The sequence below is a fragment of the Triticum aestivum genome, chromosome 4D, assembly GCF_018294505.1.
Source record: "Triticum aestivum cultivar Chinese Spring chromosome 4D, IWGSC CS RefSeq v2.1, whole genome shotgun sequence".
NCBI lineage: Eukaryota > Viridiplantae > Streptophyta > Magnoliopsida > Poales > Poaceae > Triticum > Triticum aestivum.
In genome coordinates, this window is record NC_057805.1 from 14,370,202 (window position 1) to 14,380,264 (window position 10,063).

The following is a 10,063-nucleotide window of genomic DNA, read 5'->3' on the forward strand; positions in this document are numbered from 1 at the left end:
GAAACCAGTCTCGCGTAAGCGTACGCGTAATGTCGGTCTGGGCCGCTTCATCTCACAATACCGCTGAACCAAAGTATGACATGCTGGTAAGCAGTACGACTTATATCGCCCACAACTCACTTGTGTTCTACTCGTGCATAGCATCAACGCATAAAACCAGGCTCGGATGCCACCGTTGGGGAATGTAGTAATTTCAAAAAATTTCCTACGCACACGCGAGATCATGGTGATGCATAGCAACGAGAGGGGAGAGTGTTGTCCACGTACCCTCGTAGACCGACAGCGGAAGCGTTATCACAACGCGGTTGATGTAGTCGTACGTCTTCACGATCCGACCGATCAAGTACCGAACGCACGGCACCTCCGAGTTCAGCACACGTTCAGCTCGATGACGTCCCTCGAACTCCGATCCAGCTGAGTGTTGAGGGAGAGTTTCGTCAGCACGACGGCGTGGTGACGATGATGATGTTCCACCGACGCAGGGCTTCGCCTAAGCTCCGCAACGGTATTATCGAGGTGTAATATGGTGGAGGGGGGCACCGCACACGGCTAAAATATCGTATATCAAGTGTGTTTAGAGGTGCCCCCCTGCCCCCATATATAAAGGAGCAAGGGGGAGGCCGGCTGCCCTAGGCGCGCCAAGGAGAGGGGGGGAGTCCTCCTCCTAGTAGGAGTAGGACTCCCCTTTCGTAGTCCAACTAGGAAAAGAGGGGGGGGAAGGAAAGAGAGGGAGAGGGAGAGGGAGAGGGAGAGGGAAAGGGGGCTGCGCCCCCTCTCCTAGTCCAACTAGGATTCCTCCTGGGAGGGGGCGCGCCACCTCCTGGCTGCTGCCCTCTCTCTCCCCTCTAGGCCCACTAAGGCCCAATACTTCCCCGGGGGGTTCCGGTAACCCTCCGGCACTCCGGTTTAATCCGAAACTTCTCCGGAACACTTCCGGTGTCCGAATATAGTCGTCCAATATATCAATCTTTATGTCTCGACCATTTCGAGACTCCTCGTCACGTCCGTGATCACATCCGGGACTCTGAACAACCTTCGGTACATCAAAACATATAAACTCATAATATAACTGTCATCGTAAGTTTAAGCGTGCGGACCCTACGGGTTCGAGAACTATGTAGACATGACTGAGACACCTCTCCGGTCAATAACCAATAGCAGAACCTGGATGCTCATATTGGTTCCTACATATTCTACGAAGATCTTTATCGGTCAGACTGCATAACAACATACGTTGTTCCCTTTGTCATCGGTATGTTACATGCCCGAGATTCGATCGTCGGTATCTCGATACCTAGTTCAATCTCGTTACTGACAAATCTCTTTACTCGTTCCGTAATACATCATCCCACAACTAACTCATTAGTCACAATGCTTGCAAGGCTTATAGTGATGTGCATTACTGAGTGGGCCCAGAGATACCTCTCCGACAATCGGAGTGACAAATCCTAATCTCGAAATACGCCAACCCAACAAGTACCTTTGGAGACACCTGTAGAGCACCTTTATAATCACCCATTTACGTTGTGACGTTTGGTAGCACACAAAGTGTTCCTCCGGTAAACGGGAGTTGCATAATCTCATAGTCATAGGAACATGTATAAGTCATGAAGAAAGCAATAGCAACATACTAAACGATCGGGTGCTAAGCTAACGGAATGGGTCAATTCAATCACGTCATTCCCCTAATGAGGTGATCCCATTAATCAAATGACAACTCATGTCTATGGCTAGGAAACATAACCATCTTTGATTAACGAGCTAGTCAAGTAGAGGCATACTAGTGACACTCTGTTTGTCTATGTATTCACACATGTATTATGTTTCCGGTTAATACAATTCTAGCATGAATAATAAACATTTATCATGATATAAGGAAATAAATAATACTTTATTATTGCCTCTAGGGCATATTTCCTTCATCCCACCGCTGGCCAGGCCATCCCTCTACTCACCCACACCCCCTGTTATTCTGCAGCGACAGCAGCCTCACACCGCAGCCGAACCAGTGAACCCTCGTACTCCTCTTCGCGTGGGCATCCACTGCTGCGTCTTCCCCGGCTCCGAGTCGTCCCCTTCCTAGTCCTCGCCGTCGTCCACCGCCGTGGTGCTCTCGGCGCGGCGTGGTCAACGCGGTCAAGGAACGATTTCCATCGGACGTGGACTGTACGTGGAGAGGCTGAGAGCTGGGTCCATGGCCGCAGCAAGGAAGTGCCTCCTTATTACGCGCAAAATAATGATTCCTCCACCTGACAGTGGGGACCCACCGGACGGGCCACCGTATTTCGCAAAAAAAACGTTTCCCCCTGACTGCTGGGACCCACCAGCTACATCTTCGCACGCAAGGAAGTGCGTCCGGGCAAAAAAAAACAATTCGCCCCCCTGACTGCTGGGACCCACCAGCTACATCTTCGCACGCAAGGAAGTGCGTCCGGGCAAAAAAAATGATTCGCCCCCTGACTGCTGGGACCCACCAGCTACATCTTTGCACGCAAGGAAGTGCCTGACAGTCGGGACCCACCTGGTCGAAGCGTACGTAGCGTTGTCATTCTGGTCGCGAACGTGTACATACATATATACTGGTGGATGTAGAGGCGCGCACGTGTCGTAGTAGAGGCGCGTACGTGTCATAGTAGAGGTGCGCATGTAGCATGTACACGTAGGTACAACGGCCAGGGTGCAAGAAAGAAAATACAGCCACGTATGTGTACATACGGGCGGGGTCTCGAACGCCTACTCGCGCATACGTACGGCCAGGGCTCGTGTACATGGCTGGGTCAAAACGGAGAAACAACATCGTCGTCGTGTTCATGGGGAGGCAACGGAATGCGTTGTGTTCATGGGGAGGCAACATAATGCGTCTTGTTCATGGGGAGGCAACGGAATGCATCGTGTTCATCGGGAGGCAACGGAACGCGTGGGAGCCAACCGGCTGAGTCGGAACGAAATGCGTGGTCGTGTTCATCGGGAGGGCTTGGACGGAACAGGCGATGGAAACGAGGCCTGGCATACCGCAAAACGGAGGAAACGGACCTCCTACGGTCGAAACGGGGGTCCTGTTGATTGGGAGGGGTGTGGCGTACCGCAAAACGGACGAAACGGACCTCCTACGGTCAAAACGGGGCCCTGTTGATCGGGAGGGGTGTGGCGTACCGCGAAACGGACGAAACGGACCTCCTACGGTCGAAACGGGGGTCCTGTTCATCGGGAGGGGTGTGGCGTACCGCAAAACGGGACTCCACGGGATACTGTTCATCTCCACCGTCGACCTCCTCCAGCCTCCATGGATTCCTGTTCATCCAGCCTCCACCGCGTGCTACTCCACCGGCTACTGTTCAACCACCCCTCCACGGGCACCCCTCCACCGTCTACTATTCATCCAGCCCTCCACACCACGGGGTCCTGTTCAACCACCCCTCCACGGGCACCCCTCCACCGTCTACTGTTCATCCAGCCCTCCACACCACGGGGTCCTGTTCATCCAGAGGCAACGCCACTGCTCACTGTTCATCCAACCCCCCCGCAACGCTCACTGTTCATCCAATCGATCAGCTTCAGTTAGCAGCAGTAGCGAAGGAATCGCTCGATCGGGTTCAGGTAACAGCCATCGATCGATCGCTCGGGTTCAATAACGCGTAGCCTGCAGTGCAATCGCTCGGGTTCAGTTAGAGCCCAACGCCTCGCTCGGGTTCAGTTAGAGGCAACGCCTCGCACACACGCGCATACGTGTACGAGAGAAACGCGCATCGCTCGGCCCCCGACCTCCCACCGTAATCGGGAACTCCCCGAAATTTTCCTCCCCCTCGCTTCTACCACGGTTTTTTCCGTCATGGACGGCCCAAAGAATGTTATGCAGCTGCGTCTCCGGCCCGCCGACGAAAATCCCATTTTCTGTCATGATTTTTTGTCATAGAAGTAGGAGCCAACCACATCTATGATGATACCGGGTTTTGTCACAATTATCGTCATAGAAGTGTCATATGTATGACAATTTTTTTTGGTTCGGCCCAAAATATCACGGATGTGTCTTTTTTTGTAGTGTGTCTTCTCAAAATAACATGGCCAAAGCAAGCTATCCCTACAAAATCATATAGTCTGGCTATGCTCTATCTTCACCACACAAAGTATTTAAATCATGCACAACCCCGATGACAAGCCAAGCAATTGTTTCATACTTTTGATGTTCTCAAACTTTTTCAATCTTCATGCAATACATGAGCGTGAGCCATGGACATAGCACTATAGGTGGAATAGAATGGTGGTTGTGGAGAAGACAAAAAGGAGAAGATAGTCTCACATCAACTAGGCGTATCAATGGGCTACATAGATGCCCATCAATAGATATCAATGCGAGTGAGTAGGGATTACCATGCAACGGATGCACTAGAGCTATAAGTGTATGAAAGCTCAACAAAATAAACTAAGTGGGTGTGCATCCAATTCGCTTGCTCACGAAGACCTAGGGCAATTTGAGGAAGCCCATCATTGGAATATACAAGCCAAGTTCTATAATGTAAAATTCCCACTAGTATATGAAAGTGACAACATAGGAGACTCTCTATCATGAAGATCATGGTGCTACTTTGAAGCACAAGTGTGGTAAAAGGATAGTAGCATTGTCCCTTCTCTCTTTTTCTCTCATTTTTTTATTTGGCCATTTCTCTTTTTTTATGGCCTCTTTTTTTTAGTCCAGAGTCTCATCCCGACTTGTGGGGGAATCATAGTTTCCATCATCCTTTCCTCACTGGGACAATGCTCTAATAATGATGATCATCACACTTTTATTTACTTACAACTCAAGAATTACAACTCGATACTTAGAACAAAATATGACTCTATATGAATGCCTCCGGCGGTGTACCAAGATGTGCAATTACTCATGAGTGACATGTATGAAAGCATTATGAAAGGTGGCTTTGCCACAAATACGATGTCAACTACATGATCATGCAAAGCAATATGACAATGATGGAGCATGTCATAATAAACAGAACGGTAGAAAGTTGCATGGCAATATATCTCGGAATGGCTATGGAAATGCCATGATAGGTAGGTATGGTGGCTGTTTTGAGGAAGGTATATGGTGGGTGTATGATACCGGCGAAAGGTGGGCGGTATTTAGAGAGGCTAGCAATGGTGGAAGGGTGAGAGTGCGTATAATCCATGGACTCAACATTAATCATAAAGAACTCATATACTTGTTGCAAAAATCTACAAGTTATCGAAACAAAGTACTACGCGCATGCTCCTAGGGGGATAGATTGGTAGGAAAAGACCATCGCTCGTCCCCGACCGCCACTCATAAGGAAGACAATCAACAAATAAATCATGCTCCAACTTCATCACATAACGGTTCACCATACGTGCATGCTACGGGAATCACAAACTTTAACACAAGTATCTCTCAAATTCACAACTACTCACTAGCATGACTCTAATATTACCATCTTCATATCTCAAAACAATCATAAAGAATCAAACTTCTCATAGTATTCAATGCACTTTATATGAAAGTTTTTATTATATCCCTCTTGGATGCCCATCATATTAGGACTAAATTCATAACCAAAGCAAATTACCATGCTGTTTAGGACTCTGAAAATAATATAAGTGAAGCATGAGAGTTCATCTATTTCTTCAAAATAAATCCACCGCCGTGCTCTAAAAAGATATAAGTGAAGCACTAGAGAAAACGACAAACTACTCCAAAAGATATATGTGAAGATCAATGAGTAGTTGAATAATTATGCAACTATGTGAAGACTCTCTAACATTTAAGAATTTCAGATCTTGGTATTTTATTCAAACATCAAGAAAAACAAAATAAAATAAAATGACGCTCCAAGCAAAAACATATCATGTGGTTAATAAAAATATAGCTCCAAGTAAAGTTACCGATGGATGAGGACGAAAGAGGGGATGCCTTCCGGGGCATCCCCAAGCTTAGACGCTTGGTTATACTTGAATATTACCTTGAGGTGCCTTGGGCATCCCCAAGATTAGGCTCTTGCCACTCCTTATTCCATATTCCATCGAATTTTCACCCAAAACTTGAAAACTTCACAACACAAAACTCAACAGAAAACTCGTAAGCTCCGTTAGTATAAGAAAATAAAACCACCACTTAGGTACTGTTGTGAACTCATTCTAAATTCATATTGGTGTAATATCTACTGTATTCAAACTAATCTATGGTTCATACCCTCCGATACTACTCATAGATTCATCAAAATAAGCAAACAACACAATGAAAACAGAATCTGTCAAAAACAGAACAGTCTGTAGTAATCTGTATCAAACGTATACTTCTGGAACTCCGAAAATTCTGAAATAAATTGGTGTACCTGAGGAATTTGTCTAGTAATCATCTGCAAAAATAATCAACTAAATAGCACTCTCCAGTAAAACGTTTTAGCTAATCTCGTGAGCGCTAAAGTTTCTGTTTTTTACAGCATGATCATAAGGACTTCACCCAAGTCTTCCCAAAGGTTCTACTTGGTACAAACACTAACTAAAACACAAAACCACATCTAAACAGAAGCTAGATGGATTATTTATTCCTAAACAGAAACAAAAGCAAGAAACTAAAATAAAATTGGGTTGCCTCCCAACAAGCGCTAACGTTTAACGCCCCTAGCTAGGCATGATGATTTCAATGATACTCACATAAAAGATAAGAATTGAAACATAAAGGGAGCATCATGAAGAATATGACTAGCACATTTAAGTCTAACCCACTTCCTATGCATAGGGATTTTGTGAGCAAACAACTTATGGGAACAATAATCAACTAGCATAGGAAGTCAAAACAAGCATAACTTTAAAACTTTAAGCACATAGAGAGGAAACTTGATATTATTGCAATTCCTACAAGCATATATTCCTCCCTCATAATAATTTTCAGTAGCATCATGAATGAATTCAACAATATAACCAGCACCTAAAGCATTCTTTTCATGATCTACTTGCATAGAAAATTTTATTACTCTCAACATAAGCAAAATTCTTCTCATTCGGAATAGTGGGAGTATCATAAGAAACTAGAATACTATAAATTGTTTCCACATTAAATGAGTAATGTTCAGAAAAGGGTAATCATAATCATGACAAGTTTTATAAATATAATCATCACTACTTTTTATAGCATAAGTTTCATCACAATAATCATCATAAGTAGCAACTTTGTTCTCATCATAATCAATTGAAACCTCTTCTGAAATAGTGGATTCATCACTAAATAAAGTCATGACCTCTCCAAATCCACTTTCATAAATATTTTAAGATTAAACACCCTCCAAATAGTGGGATCATTACTTCCTAAAGTTGACACTCTTCCAAACCCACTTTCATCAACATAATCATCATAAGTAGGAGGCGTGCTATCATAACAAATTTGTTCATCAAAACCTGGGAGGCTAAAAATATCATCTTCATTAAACGTAGCATCCCCAAGCTTGGGACAAACATTAATTGCAGCAAATATATTTTCAAACATGTCATTCTCATCAAACATAGCATCCCCAAGCTTGGGCCTTTTCATATCATAAGCATAATCACTCTCATCATTAATAGTATGGATAGCACCAATAGTATAGCGATTATCATCATCACAATGAGTAATAGGAGCAACATCATTTGGGAGAGATACCTTTCTACCTTTACTTCTCCGTCTTTTCTTTTTCTTCTTCACATCATGTGTGGGTTCAATCCTCTTTTTGGAGCTCCTTATTAATGATATTGGTTGAATAGAAGGCTCCTCCTCGTTACCTGATTCATCATAAGAAATAATAGGAGGATATTGGGAAGTCTCTTCCGTTTTGTTAGTATTCTCTTCATCCTCTATTTGTTTTCTTTTCTTTATGTAATTGGCAATATAAGGATTTTCAATGCAATTCACCGCACAATACATATAAATTTCTTCTAGATCAATATCGAGGAATTTCTCGAGGTTATATTCTGGAATAAACTTAGTTTGACGTTTCATTTCTTCATAACCCAAAAGCAAAGTAAGTTCATTATGGTGTGCAAGGGAAATCAAGTCATCACAATTTTTGGACACGATTTGATCATGAAACAATTTGCATTTGATATTTAAATGACCATGTTCATTGCAAAGTTCACAAGTATGGCTAAGATATTTTAAATTTTCAGCACTAACATTTAGCCTCTCTTGCAACCATTTAGTTTCTAAGTACTTGTGCCTCTTGCAAAATCTATCTTCCCTAATTGGTGTGTACTTGCAAACTCTATGCACTCCACAAAAGTTGACATGCTTATAAGAGACATTTCCATCATGACTAGTGCAATCATCATTAGTACTATGGATATTCAAAGAGTTCATACTAACAACATTGCAATCATGCTCATCATTCAAAGATTTAGTGCCAAACATTTTAATGCATTCTTCTTCTAACACTTTGGCACAATTTTCCTTTCCATCATACTCACGAAAGATATTAAAAAGATGAAGCGTATGAGACAAACTCAATTCTATTTTTTTGTAGTTTTCTTTTATAAACTAAACTAGTGATAAAACAAGAAACAAAAAGATTCGATTGCAAGATCTAAAGATATACCTTCAAGAACTCACCTCCTCGGCAACGGCGCCAGAATAGAGCTTGATGTCTACTACACAACCTTCTTCTTGTAGACGTTGTTGGGCCTCCAAGTGTAGAGGTTTGTAGGACAGTAGCAAATTTCCCTCAAGTGGATGACCTAAGGTTTATCAATCCGTGGGAGGCATAAGATGAAGATGGTCTCTCTCAAACAACCCTGCAACCAAATAACAAAGAGTCTCTTGTGTCCCCAACACACCCAATACAATGGTAAATTGTATAGGTGCACTAGTTCGGCGAAGAGATGGTGATACAAGTGCAATATGGATGATAGATATAGGTTTTTGTAATATGAAAATATAAAAACAGCAAGGTAACTAATGATAAAAGTGAGCGTAAAGGGTATTGCAATGCTAGGAAACAAGGCCTAGGGTTCATACTTTCACTAGTGCAAGTTCTCTCAACAATAATAACATAATTGGATCATATAACTATCCCTCAACATGCAACAAAGAGTCACTCCAAAGTCACTCATAGCGGAGAACAAACGAAGAGATTATGGTAGGGTACGAAACCACCTCAAAGTTATCCTTTCTGATCGATCTATTCAAGAGTCCGTAGTAAAATAACACGAAGCTATTCTTTCCGTTCAATCTATCATAGAGTTCGTACTAGAACAACACCTTAAGACACAAATCAATCAAAACCCTAATGTCACCTAGATACTCCAATGTCACCTCAAGTATCCGTGGGTATGATTATACGATATGAATCACACAATCTTAGATTCATCTACTCAACCAACACAAAGAACTTCAAAGAGAGCCCCAAAGTTTCTATCGGAGAGTCAAGACGAAAACGTGTGACAACCCCTATGCATAAGTTCACAAGGTCACGGAACCCGCAAGTTGATCACCAAAACATACATCAAGTGAATCACGTGATATCCCATTGTCACCACAGATAAGCACATGCAAGACATACATAAAGTGTTCTCAAATCCTTAAAGACTCAATCCGATAAGATAACTTCAAAGGGAAAACTCAATCCATTACAAGAGAGTAGAGGGGGAGAAACATCATAAGATCCAACTATAATAACAAAGCTCGCGATACATCAAGATCGTGCCAAATCAAGAACACGAGAGAGAGAGATCAAACACATAGCTACTGGTACATACCCTCAGCCCCGAGGGTGAACTACTCCCTCCTCGTCATGGAGAGCGCCGAGATTGTGAAGATGGCCACCGGTGAGGGATCCCCCCTCCGGCAGGGTGCCGGAACAGGGCCCCGATTGGTTTTTGGTGGCTACAGAGGCTTGTGGCGGCGGAACTCCTGATCTATTCTGTTCCCCGATGGTTTTAGGGTATATTGATATATATAGGCGAAAGAAGTCGGTCAGGGGAGTCACAAGGGGCCCACGAGGGTGGAGGGGGCGCCCAGGGGGGTGGGCACGCCCCCTGCCTCGTGTCTTCCTCGTTGCTTCCCTGACGGACACTCCAAGTCTTC